Genomic DNA, 21,398 nt, shown 5'->3' with positions numbered 1-21,398 from the left:
TGCTTATTTGTTGTATAAATTCGTAATAATGACAAAAAACACTAATTTATCGATCCCCTTTCATGTTGTATGATGTGTGATGGTGTACTCTGGCACATTTTCGTACCCCTTGGTTTCGAGTGTGGCCCTAGAAAATCTCAGTTTCAAGGGCATTCTAGCCCTTCCCCTTAGCCCTACGTCTTCAAGCTTAAGCCCCTTCACTTAAAATGAAGGGTAGGGGTATGGGAAAAAGATAAGTGGGAGAGTTGGGATTATGCCTAAGTTACTCAACTAATCAAAAAATAAAGTTTCTATTTATTTGCAATATCAATATCATACACAAACAATTTACACACTGCCAAAAAATCCACCTGATCTTTTGCCTTTCTGTTGCACATATAGAAGAAAAGCTGTTAAAATGTCTACCTTTAACGTAATAGATAAAGTGCATTAATGTTAATGTTAAATATCGACATAAGCTGTTAAGAGGTTAGTGAATCAAGAGTAGTCATTTAGGCGCTGTTCACACAGCCACGTCTTGAAGATTTTTTGTCTATATCTGATTTTTTTGCTTGTCTGTTTACAAATTATTTTAATTATGACCCATATCCGATTCATGTGTTTACACTTGGTATACAATTTGAGACATCGCAGATGCAAAGAGGCAGGTTCTAGCTTTGTGCCACACTAGCCACGATGGAAGAAATTGTCTTGCTTTTAGCTCTGTGAAATATGCGAAGTTCCCCCAACTTTAAAATGATTTTGAGGCGGAGGAGGAGGGAAAGGGCCGTCATCGCAGCTTGCGCCTATGGTTTATATATGTAAGTCCTCCACCATTCAGAAGATTTTGTGGGTGCGAGAGAGATCTCATGTCTAGTGATAGCAAATTGTGGCGACTGACTGCTTTCCTCCTCCATGTTCCCTCTGTTGTTGTTGTTTACCTCGTTGGCGTCTCCACACAAGCTTATCCTTCTACATCATTAAACCACAGAGAAGTACGATATTGTCACAAGCTTTATGATATACTAAACAGAATGCCTCAAAAAATCCGATCTGCCTGTTTACATAATAGTCACATGTTGTCAGTTCTTTAGATCTGATTTATTTCCACATATGAACGAGGCCTTGATCTCTGAATATCTGAATGCATGAAGATTTTTTATTTTTTATTTTTTATTTTTTTTTGTGCTGCACTCTCATAAAACAGATCTGATCTGTATAACATATAAGCAAAAAATCTGAATTGGGTCACATTTAACTGGCAGTGTATACGAGGCCTTACATATTGGAATTCTGATAATACAGCCTGTTTATGTATTATTTTATATATATATTTTTTTTATTGTAAGAGAGTACATACTATAAGGATATAAGAAACCTTGACCATCATTACAAATTGAAACAAAAAAAAGGAAACAATATGAGTAACACTAAGACAAAATTGACAGAATGGGTGGGATTTGTCGCCCTCCAACAGCTAACGCTTCAGCCACATAAATCGCAGCAGCTTATAAAGTGTAGTAATGTTTCATTTTTAGTGAACAGTGTGCTATAAACTTCAATGAGACCTGAAATGGCATTATGCTTGGCTGCATCAATCACAGAGATGTTTTGGAGTAGTGCGCAATGATTCAGGGAGCGTGGGAGTTCTCATTAAGCCACTAGTTGTGTGTCACAACATATGAATTTCAGCGAGTTTGACATGGTATTAACACCTTGGGTATATTTAGATATTTATATAAACAAGAAAATTGGGGTATTTACAGCGAATGTAGAAGACGTAGATGAGCTCACAGCACACCCATGTAAACGGAATGAAGAGTCATCGGCGATGATTAGAAACATAATGGCAATGTTTTTGTCAGCCGCACCATCCCTTAGCTCCTTTTACAGTGGAAACGAGCGCGAACGCACACTCGGACGTGAGAAACGTCTGTGTGTGGAAGCGAACATCTCTCTTTGAGGTGTTTGCAATGTAGCGGAGGAGGGCTGGAGGCTGTAGGGCAGTTGAGTCTCTTTCATGTGCTGCTGCTTGGATCTTATGGCCTGGATCCCAGCTGAAACACTCGACATGTGTGGAGCTAAGTGCCCACTAATTTCCCTTTGGATCTCAGACCATGATGTTGAAGTGTCTGTCTCAGGGTGTGTGTGGATGTGTGCGTCCTTCCCTAAGCTCTCTCTTAGCAGGGGATTGCAGCCAGAGCCAATCATTCTGTGTGTCGCCCCTGCGCTGTTTGTACATCACTCTGCGGAGGCATTCAGATACCCGTGTACCGTCCTCATTTATTTCTCGATCTATAATTCATGTATTTACTCGTTTGTTTGCCTACAGATATGACATGCTACTTATGTTTTCTGTTTGTAGAGATATATCAGAGATGTCCAAGAGAAAGATCTAAGTGTTTGCAAACGGAAGATGAAAGCGTGTAGAGAGTGATTTTTGCATGAAAGGGTTTTAGACTGACCCAGAAGGCCACAGATCAGTGCATATATTAATGGATGTGTAACTCACTGTCCGGTCCTCATGCATATTACAGTGATTCTGAAGATAGAAGCAAAGCCCTGAGCAGCATGCAGTGCAACAAGCACTTAGCTGAAGTTTTGCCAAACTTTTGCTAGTTTTGCTTCTTGTTTGATGGCTTTCACCAAGGTTAAAAACATTTATGGTTGCCTGCGCAAGTCCCTGTTTTTTCTAGATTTGCAAGTTATAGTTGTGTTGTGTTTGAGTGTAATGTCAGACTTCTTCATTCAGTCATTCATTCATTCATTCATTTCTGTTGGCTACTGATGGCATTTCTTCCAAATTTAAAAACAATTTTTTGTAATATAAAGCATTTTCTATTTGCATAAAATAACAAAAAAGCTATAATGTTGTAAATTACTATATTTATAATGTTGTAAAAAAAACGTATATATCACATACAGTAAATGAGAGTACATGACATACAAGTTCATAGTAGGATTTCCTTCATTCATTCATTCATTCATTCATTTTTTTCGGCTTAGTCCTTTATTTATTAGGGGTCATCATATCGGAATGAACCGACAACTATTCCAGCATATGTTTTGCACAGTGGATACCCTTCAAGCCTCAACCCAGTACTGGGAAAGAGTACTGACCCGTACAATCTCACAATCACACACACTCTGATACACTATGGATAATTTTGTTTTACCCAATTCACCCATACCGCATGTTTTCGGACTGTGGAGGAAACCCACGCAAACATGGGGAGAACACAGACTCAAACCAGCGATCTTCTTGCTGTGAGTGACAGTTCTAACCAATGAGCCACCGTGCCGCTACTTTTAGGATTTCACATATATAAAATTTTGTATTTAATGTCACAGATGTTAAAATATAGCAAAAACTTTCATTTTAAATGTTTTTTTCAACCATTGAAATTACAAAAATGTTTATGTTAAAATATATTACCTAAAATGTATATACAGTATGTGTTCATACACTGTATTAACAGCAGTGCAAATGTTTGTGCATGCTATGATATTATTATTTAATGTCACTTTACAAACAAACTTTAAATATAATGGATCAGAAACCAATAAAATTGTCAAATTCTTATAAAAATAACTCAAGATTTGATGTTTTAAGTTTTTATTTTTAAAAAATAAAACAGTTTAAGTGTTTACATGGTCTTGCCCCTAAGGTAGTCTGTGAGTTTATACATACATTCAGCAATTATGGGACAACGAATACAGGGGCAGTAAGTGGAAATTGCTTTTTAATTTTTAAAATTTTTATTTATTTATTTATTTATTTATTTATTTATTATTATTATTTTTTTATTATTATTATTATTTTTTTTTTAATGTAAAGCCGAGAGCTGCAAATTAGCTTCATGCCATATGCCCTATGTACGCAGCATTGGTTGTCTTTGTATAACAATGTCAAGTGCATTGTCCTTGTTGAATAAACAAATAAATAAAAAATATGCTCTTACTCTATCTAATCTCTAATATATATTGTACATGTCCTAACTTTGCTATAATTTGAAATAAATGTTGCAATTTTGATATATTTATAATTCAAATATGAACTTGTATGTCATGTAATTTGCATATATTTTCATATATCAGATTTCTGTATGGGGCACCAGTGTGCTTCAGAAGAGTTAAGAAATCTATATTTTGTTGATTAATCCTGAACACAACAATTTAATAGTTCGTTAATCTAAAAATGGTCATTTTCTGAAAAAAAAAAAAAACCATTGTGTACTAAAACCTACTGAAAATGAAATTTTTTTTGGCTGAAATAAGTGATACTCTCTTTCTGGTATAATAATCAAGCAATTTTGTTGCTGTAACATGGCTGCAGCAGGCCCAATGATATTACTCAGCTCCTGATAATAATCCCTAGCACTAAGCCCTACACTTGCACAACTAAGTAGTTAGAATCTGCATAGTATCATTGTGCATGCTACAGCCATGTTATTGCAGCATACTGTACAGTAGTTCTTTGATTATTATGCTGGAATGAGACAAGATGTCCGCGCCACTGTAACAAGGGAAGTGACACAGACAACGGTGGTGAGGATCCAAATGTAGAGTTTTATTAACAGGATGGTCAGGCAAGCAATGATCAACACAGCAGCAAACAGATGTATGAGGGCAATCCAGAGTCTGAGTCGAAATAGCTGGCAAATGGTCAGAAGGCAGGCAGCATACAGGAATGATCAAACAAAACAAAGCAAAGGTTAAAAAAAATGGAAGGCAAGGAAAACACATTGTAATGTCACTAGAACAAGACTCAGCAACAGTTTGACTAGTACTTATAGTCCATGAATCAGTCCTACAGCAGCTTTAGGGTGATACGGTGGCGCAGTAGACAGTTCTGTCGCCTCACAGCTAGAAGTTCGCTGATTTGAGCCTCGGCTGGGTCAGATGACATTTCTGTGTGGAGTTTGCATGTTCTCCCCGCAATGGGGTGGGTTTCCTCCCGTTGCAGTACAGTTGAATTGGGTAAACTAAATTGTCTGTAGTGTATGTGTGTGAATGAGAGTGTATGGGTGTTTCCCAGTGATGGGTTGCAGCCGGAAGGGCATCCACTGGGTAAAACATGAAAGTTGGCGGTTCATTCCGCTGTGACGAACCCAGATTAATAAAGAGACTAAGCCAAAAAGAAAATAAATAAATAAATAAAATCTGGATTCAAAATGTTAAAACTCAAATGCTAAACGCTAAAGGAGTTGTAAAAGGAGCCTATTAAAAAGTGAAGTATTCATTAAGTCTTTTGTAAAGAGATGCCCATATAAAATGGTTGCTTTTGAATAACCAGACCATATCATATCATCCAGCACAGCATCAATAAAATGTGCTTTAATAATGTGACAAAAACTTTAAGTGATTGCTAAAACACAGTGGTAGTTTTTTTTGGCAGCGTTCAGTCCCAGAAGATGCGAGAGATGCTTCAGAGTGTCTTGGTAGTGTGTCAAGATCACACAGATGAATAAAAACAAGACCAATAACATTCATCCCCGCCGGATTTCCTAAGGTCCATTAGTGGAGCTGGCCAGCTGTCAGTCCTTCCCTCTCTTTCCCAGCGCAGCAAATCGCTAGGCAAAGTTTAATGCAATTAAAAGTGTGTGGCGTCCAGGCCTTGGATTGGGCAGGTAGCCTGTGCTGGAGATCTGTAGCGCTGTGAGCCAGAGCCTGGCTACTGACAGTAATTAGCACATGCTAGTCATTAACAAGCATAGATCGGGCAGAGGCTCATGTGGCGTGCTGCCATGGGGTTGATACGGATGGGTCTGGTTGCTCTCTCTCTCGCTCTAAGCAGTTTGACCATCGGCTCGGCGAAAAGCAGTGCAAGCCGCCGGCCCCTCTCTCATGGCTTTCATTACCGAATTTCAGAAATCTGTGTAGATTTATGAAAATGACTTTTAAATGCAGCCAATCTCTTTGAGGACTGAGGCCCTGGTCGGCCGCAGAGGGGACCCCGCTGTGAGGTTTTAATGAAAGATCATAGTGGCCCTCCAAGACTGTCAGAGAGCCGCACACCCTGAAAAGCCCAAAATAATCTGTTTTACTTTTAATGGCAGCCATTTTATATTCATTAAGATCAAAATGCTGTTTTTTTTTTTGCAGGCAAATTGCAAAGCTATTCCACTCACAGCTTGAGAAGGCAGAGGCCCCACAGCTTTTTATCTTGCTCATAAGTAAGCATGGGCCTAATGTGTCTAATGTGCTTTGATGGTGCAGAGACCTTCGCAGGTGGCGGAGGGAGGTAGTCATCAAACTCACAAGTCAAATCAAAATATCCACTTCTCCATCAGCTTGTTGCTCTCTCTCTCTCTCTCTTTAACATCGGCATTTCTTTCATTTGTTACATTCTTTCACTGCATTCTTTCTATCCACTCTTTGTCTTCCCTGCTATTTGTTTTGTTTTTATGTCATTCTCTTAATATATTTCTCTTTACCTTTGTCTCAGTTTCTGCCTTTTATATTATTTTCTGCTATTTATTTATTTTATTATTTTTTATTTTTTTTATTTTTCTATTCACTTTAATCCCTTCACACACTTTATCTGGTATAGTCTCATCTCTTTTCATTTTTCTGGTATTTTCTGTCTAGTCTTTTTTTCATTTTATATATATATATATTTTTAAATTCCCTCCTGCGATGCAGTGGCACAGTAGGTAGTGCTGTCACCTCACAGCTAGAAGGTAGCTGGTTCGAATCTCGGCTGGGTCAGTTGGCGTTTCGGTGTGGAGTTTCCATGTTCTCCCTGTGTTCGCGTGGGTTTCCTCTGTGTGCTCCGGTTTCCCCCCAGTCCAAAGGCATGCAGTACAGGTGAATTGAGTAGGTTAAATTGTCTGTAGTGTATGAGTGTGAATGAATATGTACGGATGTTTCCCAGAGATGGGTTGCAGCTGGAAGGGCATCTGCTGCGTAAAACATATGCTGGATAAGTTAGCGGGTCATTCCGCTGTGGCGACCCCAGATTAATAAAGGGACTAAGCCTAAAAAGAAAATGAATAAATGAATGAAATTACTTCCTTTCCATTCCTTTTCTTTCCTTTCCTTATTTCCTTTCCCTTCTTTCCTTTCCTTTCCTTCATTTTCTTTCCTTTGCTTTCCTTTCATTTCTTTTACTTTTTTTCCATTTATTTCCTTCCCATCCTTTTCATTTCATTTTCTTTTTTTTCCTTTCAGTTCCTTTTCTTTTTGTTTCTTTTCCTTACCGCTATCATCCCTTCACACTTTTTTCCATCCCCTTCTCTTCCCTCATTTCCTTTCATTTTTTTCATTTAATTTAATTTCCTTTATTTAATTTCATTTCATTCCATTTTATTTCATTTTATTTCCTTTTCTTTCCTCTCCTTTCTTTTCTTTTATTTATTTTATTTACTTTCCTTTCCCTTCCCTTTCCCTCCTTTCCCTTTCATTTCCTTTTCTTTTATTTCCTTTCCTCTTCTTTCTTTTCCTTTCTTTTGCTTTGCACTATTATCCCTTTACACTTTGCCTGGCATAGTCTCTAATATATCTCTTTTCCTTCTGTTCTTTTTCTGTCTTCTTTACTCTTCTAGTATTTTCTGTCAAGTCTTTTTTCCATTTTTATTTTTTTCTTAATATCCTTTCCTTTCTTTTCCTTTACTTTTCTTACCTTTAATTTCCTTTCTTTTTCTTTCTTGTCCATTCCTTTTTTATTATCTTTCCTTCCTTTCCCTTTCATTTCATTTTTTTATTTTCATTTCCTTTCATTTCCTTCACTTTCTTTTCTTTTCTTTCCCTTCCTTTCTAGTTGATTTCCCTCTTGTCTCTTTTGCTTCTTCTCCCTTACTTATAAATTTTACTCCTTTAAAACAACAACAAAATAACTTTTTCTCATTCCTCGTCTCACCTCCTTTCCACCACTCCTCCCTTTTCTCCTGTTCAATTTCCTCCAGTGTCCTTTTGTTTGCCTTTTCTTTCTGTCCTCCTCCACTTCTCATTTCTCTTTGTCCCTCTACTTCCTTCCAGGAGTTCATGCTCCGTTTTTGCAGGTGCGAGGATGTATGATGATTGACTCTGACACATCTCGGCGTAGTCGCATCAAACAGCCACCACTGCAGCACCGAGGATCTATATTTACCCATCAGCCTCCTTGTTATGGTAATTAGAAACATTCCTTCCCTGGCATCCGTTAAATTCTAAATTAGCAACGACTTTAGACAATTTCCATGACAACTTGCTTCCACTGATTTAAGTGCAGTTGTGACAATGATCATTCTATGTTTGCTGTACTCACCATTGCTTGTATGGTGAGTACACTGTGCTGTTGGCAAGTTAGTCATTGACCCTATCACAAAAAAGGTCACACTTCATGTTTCTTCTGAACACATCAGCATTAACCTCAGTAAAAGTCATCAGAACTGTTTGCATTTTCTTTTCTTTCTCTGTCTCTCAAACATGCTGTGTAAACAAACATCATCTCTGACCAAAAGCACAGTAAAACTTTTAAAGTTTGGAGGTCTGGTGTTTAGGACCTGATAGCATGTCTTAAGTTACGCTCTCACTTGCGTCCCTCCCGCACACTTGAGTTTCTTCCATTGGCCAGCAGAAGGCACAGTTGTAGCATTACCCAGATTTAAAAGATGCACCCCTGCACCCAGGTCCAACCCCACCTTCTTGGTTCCAGGGTGCCAAGTCCAGCCATTGACCAGATTGCTGGCTTCAAGCCCATTTCACTGGGGAAATCCAGTTTGATTTCATGCCCTAATGTTAGGTACAGGAAGTAAAAAACTTCTTTCACAGGGACAATCTCCCTCTAGTTGTGCATGTCTATTTGTGAGCGTGTGTGTGTGCGTAGTCTGGCATGGATAAGGGAATCTGATAACCTTTCTTCATTCTGTCGGTCTTGGGGGTGAGGTGAGTGTGTCGGGCCCTGCCAAGGCGCTGTTTAATGGGCCTCTGAAAACACTCAAAAGGCAGACACAAATGTGTGCATGGGCAGAGGGCCAGCGCAGGCTCAGACAGGGGGTGCACAGATCTCAAATGGGGGAAGGTTGTAAAGGAATGCTTAAGGACAAAACTGTTTGATGGAGGAAGGTATGAAACAAGAGTGAACGGAAGGACATCAGGAGAAACAAAAAAACAGGGAACTGAGTTAGTCAATGGGCAGACAGTAGTAATAGAGGGACAGAGGAGGACAGAAAAACATCAAAGGCAATGCGAGAAGAGATTAGGAGAAAAAAAGAGCATCTAATGTATGTGAGGGAGCTGTTTCTTCTTGAATACATGAGCAGAAATGTTTCCCGCCTGTCAAAATTTAAGGAAGTGTACAGTGCTCAGCATAGAAGTACACTTCTCACAAATCTATCTTTTCAATTCATATTTTATATAGGAAGCTATACAATATTATATTTGTGCATATACACTAGATTAGTCAGTTCTGAAGCTAAATTTGGAGCTTATCCAACAAATTAACTTACTACACCCAAATATATGTTATAGAAAAATATTAAATACAAATTTTAAAAAGAGGAAAACAAAAAGAAACAAAAAATGTAAAAAATTAGTTAAAAAAATATTTTTGCAATATTTTGCTTGAATTTAATTGTATCTTTTAATTTCTAAATATGTTTGGTTACTAAAATATTATTTTAATAAATATATCTCTTTAATAAATCTGTTTTGTTTACATGCACCAAAATACATTGCTAGAATAAAAACAGTTTTAATATTTTTTAAAAAACATTTTGGGGTCAAAATTATTAGCCCCTTTAGGCTATATACATTTTTTTCAATAGTCTACAGAACAAACCATTATGTTTAGAAATGTGTTGAAAAAATCGGCTCTCTGTTAAACAGAAATTGGGGACAAAATAAACTGGGGAGCTTTAGGGGGTTTAATAATTATGACTTCAACTGTACATTGTTTAGCTGTTTAATTTAAAATTCTATTCATCAAATAATTGTGACAAATATTCTCATTTTACATTAAAAAAAAAAAAAAAATCATCATTTGATATTGCACTCTAAACATCATTAACAGGTATAAGTTGCCAAATAATGCAAATGACCCTACTTTAAGTATAATGACTCTACATTGCGTTAAAATATTTTACATTGAGTACTTTTTTTTTTTTTTTAATACTTATCTTTGTTTCTACTTATTGCTTATTCTAGCTTTCTAGCTTCCATAAAGTCATAAGGCACATACAAAAACTAAGCCAGCTTCACCAGCATATCAGTGTTACTTTGAACGAAATGCAAAGCGATCTACATTGCAGCCATATAAACCAAAGAAGCATGGGGAATTAAAAAGTGATCCCTGGCCTAAACAAAAACGTAAGATCTTTTTTGATATGGAAATATGAGGCATTTGCATCCTCAGATTAAATATTAATAATGTACTTTTTTTTTTTTTAATACACGTTCCATAATATGCATTATGTATTATTTTGCTTCCATTCAGATTGGGAACAGAGCAGAAAAAAACAAAAATGAGAGGAAAGAAACTTTGAAAATGGTTTAACTCTCATCTCGGTTTGACACCAAAGCAAGATGTGAGGTATAATACAGCAGCTTTAATTATGAGCGGATGATTGTCAGAAAGCCTCTTTCCTTTTGTCTCACTTGAGTGTTTTTTTCTGCCTGTCTTGATAATAAGACACAAGCATGGTGTAAGCAAACTGTAAATGCGATATAGCTGCAAACATCATTTTTATTCCAGAAGATTTATAAAAAACAACAATCTACTGTATAGTATCTGAGCATGTTTATGTCTGCATATGGAGAATACAGCAGTGTTTTGACAATGGCTGTAAAGTGGAGCAAGTGTCGGGCCCTTGTGTGCAGGTCATCACTCCTAATGCAGAGCGTGTCATCAGTTCCCGGGACAACAGCAGAAATTATGTGGCCGATACATATGAAACAGGCATCATGCATAAACATGGAGTCCCACGGCGGGAGGGAGGGGGAGGCGAGAGAGGGATGGTGGTGGCAGGACGGGGGGGTGAGGTGACGTTGCCACTGGGATATTGCTTCTCAGGGTCTTAGCTTAGATGGCTCTTCAACCCTGTTTATTATTCATGAGCTTTGGGGTGGTGTAATAAGCCACACCTCAACTGGGCAGCTGCGGCAGGTCTGCGCTAAGTGATGGATCGTGACAGCGCTGACGGAGAATATATCACCATTAAGATCAAATGCACCTCTCTAGCACACTTCAGAGCAACACACACACGTACACAACATACTGGACCTCACAGCTGCTGCGATCTGACTTTATCAGAGCCATCAAAAAGAGAAAAAGTGTCACATTTTTGTATATTGAAGAAGGTCACAAATATACTTTATGGCCCGTTTGCACTGAATGCTACAGTACGGTACGGGTCAGTACAGGTCACCTTTACCAGGCTTGCATTTCTACTGCCAAAAGGATACCGATGGACTAACGTCTGCGATTATGTAGGATAAATAATGAAATGCAACATATGAACACATACAGCCTTTAACAGTCTCTGTTATTATTTACAGAAAAAAACAATGCATAGCATACATTTAGTCTTTATTTGGCTTCAAAAACAACATGCAATATAGCCCACAGTCAGTGCAACCTCTCATCTGTATCTTTAATCTTCACCAGCATATGTACCCTCTTGTTAGAAAGTAAATCTGTCATTCTGAGTTCATAATAGTCCAAGACGTGAGGATAATAGGTAAATATGGCAGTTTGTTCATGTTTTAGGTTGCTGAAAGAATCATTTTCTTTTTTTTTTTTTCTGGCTTCTTTTTTGTTTTCCCACATTTCACTCTCATGTTTGTCCGTTTCTGAAAGGATTGGATGTCAGAAGCACTTTAATAATCATGCGCACGTTATTATCATCAGCTCAATAAGTTGGTTATTTCGAATATAGACTAAAGCTCTTTGGGGAAAGTGAAACCACTCGCGCTTTGAGTTGTCCTGGCAAAACAAAAACAGGACATGGCAGATTTAGTTTTTCTGAGCTAGGGTCGACCATGGCTTGTTATTATATGTATATATTATTACGATGTCTCAGCTGTGTATTTAAAGGGTCACGAAACACCAAAACGCATTTTTTGAGCTTTTGACAGTCGTATATGTGTCCCACACTGCTAAAAACACTAATAGGACACCTATATTTCACTAAAAAGTGTAAATTGGTTGTTTTTGCATTATTTCAAGCAAATTTGTACTTCCTGTTTGAAACGAATTTTTGAAGCTGCGTCACGGTCATGACATAATAGCGTTGTATTCCAGCGTGCACACTGGGCGTCTGTGCCTGAGTGAGTCTTATTACGTCTTACAGTGTGATGCATTAATGCATGAGTAAGGCTTGGTTCAAACCAATCAGCGCGCTCTATTGTGCAACTTCATTAATATTCATTTGTGTCACCGTGTTTACACCACAAAGACGCCACGTTGTGTTGGCAAAACAAGCGTGAAGTGTTGCTTTTATAGTTTGCTGCCGTTAAGTTTCGTTTTCATTTTCTCTCTGTGAGAGCTTATCTGGATCACGTGTGGATTAACAGTGTACGCGACGCTCGACAACAATAACTTACGTGTCTAAGGAGGATTATTGTTTACCTGAGAGCTGTTCTCATCTGCAAACGCTGAAATCTGGATTTGCTTGTAGTATTCTCTCCATAAAGACGCGGCTCTAGTTGCTGGTGATTGTCCTGTCTCTACAGATTTGGTAAGTGAGCGACCAGCGCTCTTTGTTTATTCAGTTTGTTCATATCGAATTAAGTTAACTATTGCACTGAGTGCAGAAATGTTAGCACCGCATTTTGTGACCGGAATAACACACGCGGCTTTCTGACGCTACCTGCCGTGTGCATCTAAGTTTCCGGGAAATGCAGAGTTTTTTTTTTTCTCTCATTCGCCGTGCAGTATCAAACATTGCATGAAAAATACACGCTTAGAGCAGTTCCTCGAATCAAATATCTCGTTTGTCGCGAGGGGCATCAATGAATTCCCAGAATGAAAGAGCCAAACTGCAGTTAAAGTCCAACATTTATTAATTCAGCAAATAATTCGACTACAGATGTCCATGTAGGTTAAACACCATCGCTTTCTCCTGTCTGTGTGGGTGTGTATTTTGACTCTGAAACTCGCGCGTGCACAAATAGACACTCCCACACCATCCCACTTTAGTTCCTCCGACACTCCCCCCTAAACAGAGCTGGACACGCCCACTTTTCTGACTTTTTCGAAAGTAGAGGTGTGAAAACACCCTGCTGAAACGAGGGGGTTTTATGGCCCTTTAAAAATAGTGGTTCCTTTGTTTTTTTCTTCTGGCTTGTGTATGCGCTAGTCACATTTCTCTGTTAACCAACAGCGTTCAGCTGTTCAGAGCTAGCGTTCAGAGCTAACGTTCTAGCTCTGCCTTTTGGTACCCTTTTGTCTTGCTAGGTCCCCTTTTAAAAGGGTACCCAAAAAGTGGTATGGTACAATTCACCTTTTGACAGTGGAAACGGCCATAAAAGCATACCGAACTGTACAATACCACTCAGTGCTAACAGGCTTTAGTGTGAGAAACTTGTATTTTACAATACATGAGTGTTGAGAAAAAGCTGTTCAAACACATTAAGCTAGAATTGAAAATGCATTGGGCTGTGTATTACAGGTTGATTTCTGTCATCAAAAAAGTTTCAATCAGAATCTGCAGTATGATGTTCATTCTATTTTTGTTTTTGAATTATTTATTTGAGAGAATAATTCTTACTTAAACACAATAGCTGATTCTGAAAAGAGAATTTTTTACCATTTCTCTGTGCATATTTTCATATCACCCAGTCCTAATTATAGTACAAAGCTAATTTAGTTCAGTAATGTCATTAACCTGTAATATAGATAGCAGCGCTGCAGGTACAGCATATTATCACCATTGACAGTCAGCTAACAGAGGCTTTGCTAAGCTGAGCTTTGCGTCAAGCATTGATTTGTCCCAGGGTGCAGCTGAGAAGTGCGTCGAGCTCCTTAGTCACTTGAACTCGGGTTTTCAGTGATCACACTTTTGCCGATCTGTAGATGTTTTACAGCGTTGTACTGTAGTGCCGCCACTTTCAAGTGTTTAGTGTTATGGTGGGGAATTGAGTCGCGGCTCAGCCTGTACAAGCCCCTCACTCTTGTAAGCTTGTATTTATGCTGTAAATAAAAGCAAAGGTTTTGGTTACTTTTGCTGCCTCGGCACATGAAGGAGAAATCTTTTTTTATATATATCCTCACTGTGTCTCTCTTCAGTGGACTCTGCTTTATAAAGAAAGTGTTATTGACCTCTCCTCCTTTGAGAGCCACGCGCTAGTGCACAGGTGAGGAAGATGAGGATACTGCCCCTTTAATTCATCAAAAGCAGAGATGTGTGGATGGGGGTGTCGAGGAAGAAAAAAACAGCCCTAGCCAGTGTCTACAAGCTGCATTCCAAAGGGAGATGTTTTCAATTCACTCATTATAAAAAGGTCATTCAGGGTCAAGTTCAATGCCATGGAAGAGAAGTGCTCGCTGTGCGGAGCACCACCCACACAGTGAGCACCCGCTGGAGAGAGAATTACTGGAACTATGTAACTTAATTTTTTTGGACAAAATATAAGAAAATTAGCCCTGCATGCTATTTACATTTGAGAGTTGGGTGGGGGAGAGGTGGGCATCAGCGATTTGGCAGCGGAGGGGAGGAAGGTGATGGAAACCATAACAAAGTAAACATGCTCTCCTGAAGACCCGCTCTGTAATGATGTTATTAGTATGCATGTGGCCAAGCCCAAATGTAGCCTATATAACGGCCAATGCCCACTTTCACCCACCACATTTTTATTCCCCCCTTCTCCTTGCAATAATGGCTTTAGACTCTATTCAGAGCGGGGGACACTCACAGAGCATGGGCAGCAAAAGGACGGGATTGGGAGATAATGCACATCGGCAAATAGAACATGACCGCCGTGTCCAGCGTCAACGCTGCCCATTGTCTGCTCAGAGAACGAATGATAGCAACTGGGGAGGACAACAAAGCTGGGCCACAATGGACCGAGCGTATTAAGACTGTGCCCAGACCACTGGCTAGCTACACAGAATGAGCGAGAGAGGAAAAGAGGAATGTGTAATAAACAAAATTAGGTTCTGGCCACTTGCGCATTTGCCGTCTGTCATGAATACCTTGGGTTTAGGATGCGCAGGCTATTGAGGTGCATCTGAAAGAATGGCGAGATGGTGAGGGCAGGGGCTTACGGTTCATTTGCATATGCATGTTGTTCTGCATGAAAGGGGGCAGGGCGCAGAGGGTGGGGGGACTGATGCGACAGAAAGAAAGAGGCCATCTTCGGTCCAGCAATACTGTCGCTACAAGGACAGCAAACATGGCTGGGTTTTGTGTTTGCATTTTTAAGTATATTCGTGAAGAGAATTTGTTCAGAGATGTAATATGAGAGATATTTTGGGGGAAAAGCGTAGTTTAGATGTAGACTTTTTATTTTTTACATGTTAAACTGTATGCACACAAATTATACTCCATTTGATAGTGTGTGTGGACACAGGAATCACACTCCATACCTGTTTAGTTCCTCCAGGATGTTACAACGCATAAGATGTGTCAAAGCAGTGAAAGTGAAAGAGTGTTAGACTGAATGAAAAAGAAGGTGAGAGATCTTTGAACTTTTATGCCTGGGTAAAAAAAAATCTCCCAAGTTTGATTAATTGTTGTAATCTCTGCAAAACTTATTTTTAAAAGTCAAAGGCTGACATTTTTGAGGCGTTCATTTGTAATTCTGTACTGAAAGCACACAGGTCGCCAGGTAATTAGCACTTCTAATTGCAAAAACTCTGCAGCACATGTATGTATGCAAAAATACCATCTGGAAGATGTCCGTTGAGAAGTTTACTCATTGTTTTTTTTTTTTTTTTTCTTACTATAGGAATATGTCAGAGATTCATATGATTTAATCTTTGACCCTTACCTGATGCCTGTCTTTGTTAATTAAAGCATAGCTGGGTGAACATTTGGATGCTGTAATGACAAAGCATGTAGGCAGAACAAGGAATGATTAGAATAAAGATGTCGGTCCTATTTTAGAAATGGTAAATGTAGAAATGGTATGCATGGTTGATAATTAGATTCTTTACATTTGGAATCTGTCATTTAGATTATGTAAAATTTCTACAACTTAACAGACCCTTATACAGACAATGTAAAACAAACAAACAAACAAACAGTTAATTAACAGTTTCTGTATTTTGGAATTCAAATATTTTCCTCATAAATTGCATCATGGGACCTTGATCTGAAAATTACATCGATTGCCATTTTAGCATTTTAAAATAATACGTTATATATAGATAATTCATTTTTTTAAGTAACAGAAAAAGTCAACACAGGCTCATTCTGAAAACGTAGCCATGTATATGTTTCTTAAGATTGCCTATTATGTAGCGAGAAGTACTTATTTTCATCTAAAAGCTTATTTTGTCTCGAAGCATTTCGTCTTTAAATCAAACGCCATGGGGAAGTATGATGCTGTTCCTTTTTGCGCCTACCAGCTGACCGCTTAACTCCGCTTTTCCCGCTGTTACCAGTTTATCCAGTTAGCTCGCCATGAACATTGGCTGACTTTAGATGCAGGAAGGAGTTGATCATGATGATGGGGTTCAAGTTTGGTGAAGAACGGTTCAGAAAGCGGGTAAGACAAAAACAAAAACTAAAAATAAAATAAACATGTAAATAACATTGTGAGAATGTGGTAAAATCTGAAAACGTGGTAGAAATCAGGCAAAGTTTTTTTCCAAGATTGCTTTTTAAAGCTGTTGCTTGGGCTTCGGGAAGTGGATGGGCTGGTTTATATGGTGCTTTTGAAAACACTATTGGTTGGGTTTAGGGAAGGAGGGTGGGTCTGTTGATTGGTCAGTCAGTCAGGCATGAATGGCAGGCACAAATGTCACTCGCACATAAATTTAAAATCTCAAAAAGCGTAAAAAACGGCCGAAAAACTGCCAAAAAACGTACCTCTTGGCAGGGCCGGAGTGGGACTCCTTTTCAGCCCTGGAGTTTCAAGCCTCAGACCGGGCCACCTCAGTTCACGACTGACTATATTAAAACAAGGTTATTTCCAATTCAGTTTCTAATTACACTATCACGTCTTTTTTTGAGAAAACAGCTGCTTTAGAACTTCAAATGTTCAACAACCCTAACAGTATTATATGTCTTAACAATAAAAATGAAAAAAAAAAAAAAAAAAAAAAAAACTTCTCAGACGAGGATCAAACCCGGGTCCGCAGTGTCGTAACCTAATGTGCTAACCACTGAACCACAACAGCTGTTCACAAAAAGATGGCACGTCTAATTTATATCATCATTAACCAGGCTGCGAGAAAATAATCAATAAGGAGACTGTGGTCAAGTAAAAAAAATTATTAATTTAAAAAGTGTGACTGCTGAGAGCAACAGATTCTGGAGCTAGGGACACCGGCCCTCGCGACCTAAAAACGGACCGGCCCACCGGGAATTCTCCCGGTCCTCCCGATTAGCCAATCCGGTCCTGCCTCTTGGGATGTATTTGGCACTCTCCATAAATGTTTAAGCAGTTCACTTTCAGAATGAGCCTTGGTTGGAAAAAATACTGGCAGTTTATTACCAGGTTTTTGTACCGTAACATATAACGCCAACTATTTGAATAAAAGTTGTTTAAACTTTTATCAGCATCAAAAGTTGTAGGAGGAAAAATCAAGGTCCCATGATGAATTCAAAAGCATGAATAAGAGAGGATAAAATATAAATGACAAAATATGGAAAACGTAATTTACAAATACTTTTTTTAACCTGAGATCATATGAAAAAAAAAAAAAAAAACTGTGCTAAGGGCTACATTTTTACAAAACCTTACTCTAACTACATTGCTCCAGTTACAGTTTGTTTCCTTGCAGCTTCTGATGACAGATCCATCCATCCATGTTTACATGTTTGCTGATCACAAATACATTACTAGGCTGCATTTTCTTATCCTTCTTGTACACTTCCACGGAACTTGTCAAACAGATCATCTTGCAATTGACTGACCTAAATCTTTCCCTAAATCCAATCAATAGTGTTTTCAATAACCAATCATCCCAGTACAACTTACTAACTGAGCTACTGTACTGAGCAAACTGACAAATGTGTTCTATTACAAATAATAGACACTTTTAAAGTGTTTTGTGATATATATTCGGTAGAACTGCACAAATTTAATCCTTTATTCATTGATAATATTTACCTGTAAATATCTGTAGTGTGAAAAGGAACAAATAAATACCGTAAACTCCAAACTTTTGAACAGAAAGTCATTACAATGTTATGAAACCTATAAAATTATTTACCCATTTTGTCATGCAGAAATTATTTGTCTCACTCTTATAACCTTAAGACAATTTGAGTTTCAAACTAGCATTCATAACCAGAAACGTGCTATTATTATTATTATTATTAGAATTCTTGTAACAGTATGGCCATACATACTTGACAATGCAAAGTTCCATCTCATCCAACAAATTGCAGCCAGGTCTGTGAGGATGTTGAGTCAGCAAATGTTCCTCTTCATCATTTTGATGAAACATCTCTGGTGCTGAGAGATGTTGAGGGGTGTGTGATGGTCTCAGTGGGGTAACAATTGCACCACGCGTCCTGATTCAGCTCCATGCAGAGATGTTGCACTCCATTGTTATTCATCTCATTTCATACTTAATGGTCAGATTTTCCATTAGGCATGCAATCATCCTGTTTGTGGAGTATTGTGACTTTCGCAGAGTTTCTGGAGGGAAATGAGGGCTTTTGATTTATTCGCTCATTTCTCCGGACGCGGTCCTCTCCAAGTCTGCATGGCGGGGAGAGCATCTTCTGCTCTCAGCCGTATACCCCGGATAAAAAGCCATGAATCTCAAGCTGAGTTGGCCAAAGTCAACTGGTTAAATCTGTTATATAGTCTTGGCAGCGGGATGATTGAGGAGAGCTATAAATTCAGCAGTAGCCTTTACTGTCAGCATACTCTGGGGACGTGCGGTCGTGTGGATCATCTCCTCCGACGTTGACCTCTCCTGACCCTGCAGCCTGTACAAACTCCATCTGTCTCCTGTCCAGATTTCTAACACCTCTTTTTGGCCCGAACACCTGGAACTTACCAGCCTTAAGACTTCATCTTCTTCTTCTGCTTCTTCTGCTGCTGCTTCTCTCCAGAAAAAGAATTCCTCTCAGAAATCAGCCCTTTTGGAATCCGGCCCCTCAGAAGGAAGTCTTGCGCAGTTAAGACCTCCACAGCTCAGTCTGTTTGAACTAAGCCTTTGAGGACTTAGCCTTTCTGTGGGCTAGTGAAGGCCAGAGCTGAAAGGAGGAGAAAGAAAAGGAAAGAAACGTGAAATAGAAGGAGGCAGAAAGAGGGCACGGCTGTGTGATTCAGCGTTCGAGTCTATGCAACGACATTCTGTGCGCCGCTGCTCAAGGCAGCCACCAGCTTCGGTTCATCCAATGTCACATTCTCGACTCTCTTTGCTTTGCTTTCTGTTTCTTATATATATAGTATGTGACTTTGAATCGAACATAAATGCTTACAAACAAAACATACCAGGTTGTAGGTTGAGCTTCTGGGGTCATTTGGTGTTGTTAATGTTGTTGTTTATTTCTACCATTTTCTAGCCGATAGAGCATTTTGATTAGGTGTGCCTTGAACTTCTACGCTTTAATGCATTCATTCATAGCAGAGTCAAAAAATTAACCAGGGTTCAGGGCAAAATGTGAGTGCTTTTTTTTTTTTTTTTTTAAAGGCTCCTTTAGTTAATTTCTTCCTTTTTGTTTTTATAATCTGTTCTGATGTTTCATTTAATCTAGTTTTACATTTAGCAGCATATTTTTGTTTCAAAGTGACTCTTGGCCTTTAGAATAATTTTAGTGAACTAGAATACATGCTATATTATTCCTTTTTTAAAGGGGTAGTTCATCCAAAACTGAAAATGTCATCATTTACTCACTCTTGACTTGTTCCAAACCTGTTTGTCTTTCTTTCTTTTGGTTAACACAAAACAGATCTTTTGAAAAAGCTGGAAACCTCTACCCCTTGACTTCCATAGTATATGTGTTTTTATTGTTGGGCAGCACGGTGGCACAATCACCTAACAGCAAGGTCTCTGGTTCGACCCCCAGCTGGGTCAGTTGGCGTTTCTGTGTGGAGTTTGAATGTTCTTCACATGTTCGTGTGGGTTTCCTCCGTGTGCTCCGGTTTCCCCCAAAGACAAGGTGAATTGAATGAACTAAATTGTCCATAGTTTATGTGTCTGAATGAGTGTGTATGGGTGTTTCCCAGTGTTGGGTTGCAGTTGGAAGGGCATCAGCTGTGTAAAACATATGCTGGTTTAGTTGGTGGTTCATTCTGCTGTGGCGACCCCAGATTAATAAAGGGACTAAGCTGAAAAGACAATGAATTAATGAATAAATGTTTGTTTGTTTGTTTGTTTGTTTGTTTTTTACTTTGGACGTCAATGGTTTCAGGTTTCCAGCTTTCTTCAAAATAGTTAATTCAGTGGAAAGAAATTTATAATAATTTGTAACCTTTTGTGTGTAAATAATTAATGGATATTTACATATTACATCTACGCTGTTGTTGTCTATTGGAAGGAATGCATTAATAGAGCTGCCATTTTAGTACATGGGAGCTCTCCTTTGAAATGAATGTGGGACCAAGATGCAGTGGAGGACTGGCCATTCCGATGATATATACATATATCTATGATCAAGAGTGTTCCTGATGATCAGTATGCTAATTTTTTTTTTTATTCCGAAAAATTATAATTTTGCATCACTTTTCAATATCGATGGATAAGTGATCGCATGGGCATTACCGACAAAGAGCTTGTGTTTGTATGCCTGAAAATGTTTTATCCTCCCTACCTGTTAAATTTGATCTAATCTGTGTCTTGAAACACACCCCCTTTTTTGCTTTCACTTCTCATTCTAACAGAGGGAGCGATTCAATTATGAATGAGTCTCCATTATGAATGGCTCATGTGAACCATTGATATGTGTGCATATCCACCTTTCTCATCTAAATGGTATATAACATTTGCAATATTCAATAATTTAGGGTGGACAGTATGCACGTTGAGGCGCAGGCACTTTATTGTTATCAGGCACCCTTATAAGTTACTTATACGCTTGTAAACTTAGCCCACAATAATACACGTTTCTGGCATCAGCATCTTGTTGTCATGTTTCATTTTCATTTACTTTGTTTGCTGATTTTATTCAGCAAAACTAGCATAAGCCTAGAATTTAGTGCAAGTTGGTGCTACTGTGCCATATAATGAATGCTGTAAGTGACTACTTGATCATCAGAAACGTTACTTGTTTAGCACAAAAGTTTGTAACATACAAAAACATAAAAAAAAGAAACCTTACCAATGAAATGTTGTGCCTTTATGCTTTGTTTTCTTTTTTTGCTTGTTTCTA

The 21,398-nt window shown here is 38.5% G+C and overlaps 1 long non-coding RNA gene across 1 annotated transcript; it reads right to left on the bottom strand.

Moving 5' to 3' along the window:
- Positions 1-15,819: 15,819 nt before the first annotated feature.
- On the bottom strand, positions 15,820-19,130 carry LOC141377187 (uncharacterized). Its single transcript, XR_012389311.1, has 2 exons — positions 17,471-19,130; positions 15,820-16,934 (listed from the first exon to the last, which is right to left on the bottom strand). It is a non-coding gene; the product is annotated as an uncharacterized lncRNA (long non-coding RNA).
- Positions 19,131-21,398: the final 2,268 nt, after the last annotated feature.

The sequence above is a fragment of the Danio rerio genome, chromosome 13 (genome assembly GCF_049306965.1).
Source record: "Danio rerio strain Tuebingen ecotype United States chromosome 13, GRCz12tu, whole genome shotgun sequence".
In the NCBI taxonomy this organism is placed as follows: Eukaryota; Metazoa; Chordata; class Actinopteri; order Cypriniformes; family Danionidae; genus Danio; species Danio rerio.
This window is presented reverse-complemented; position numbering and strand designations above follow the sequence as displayed.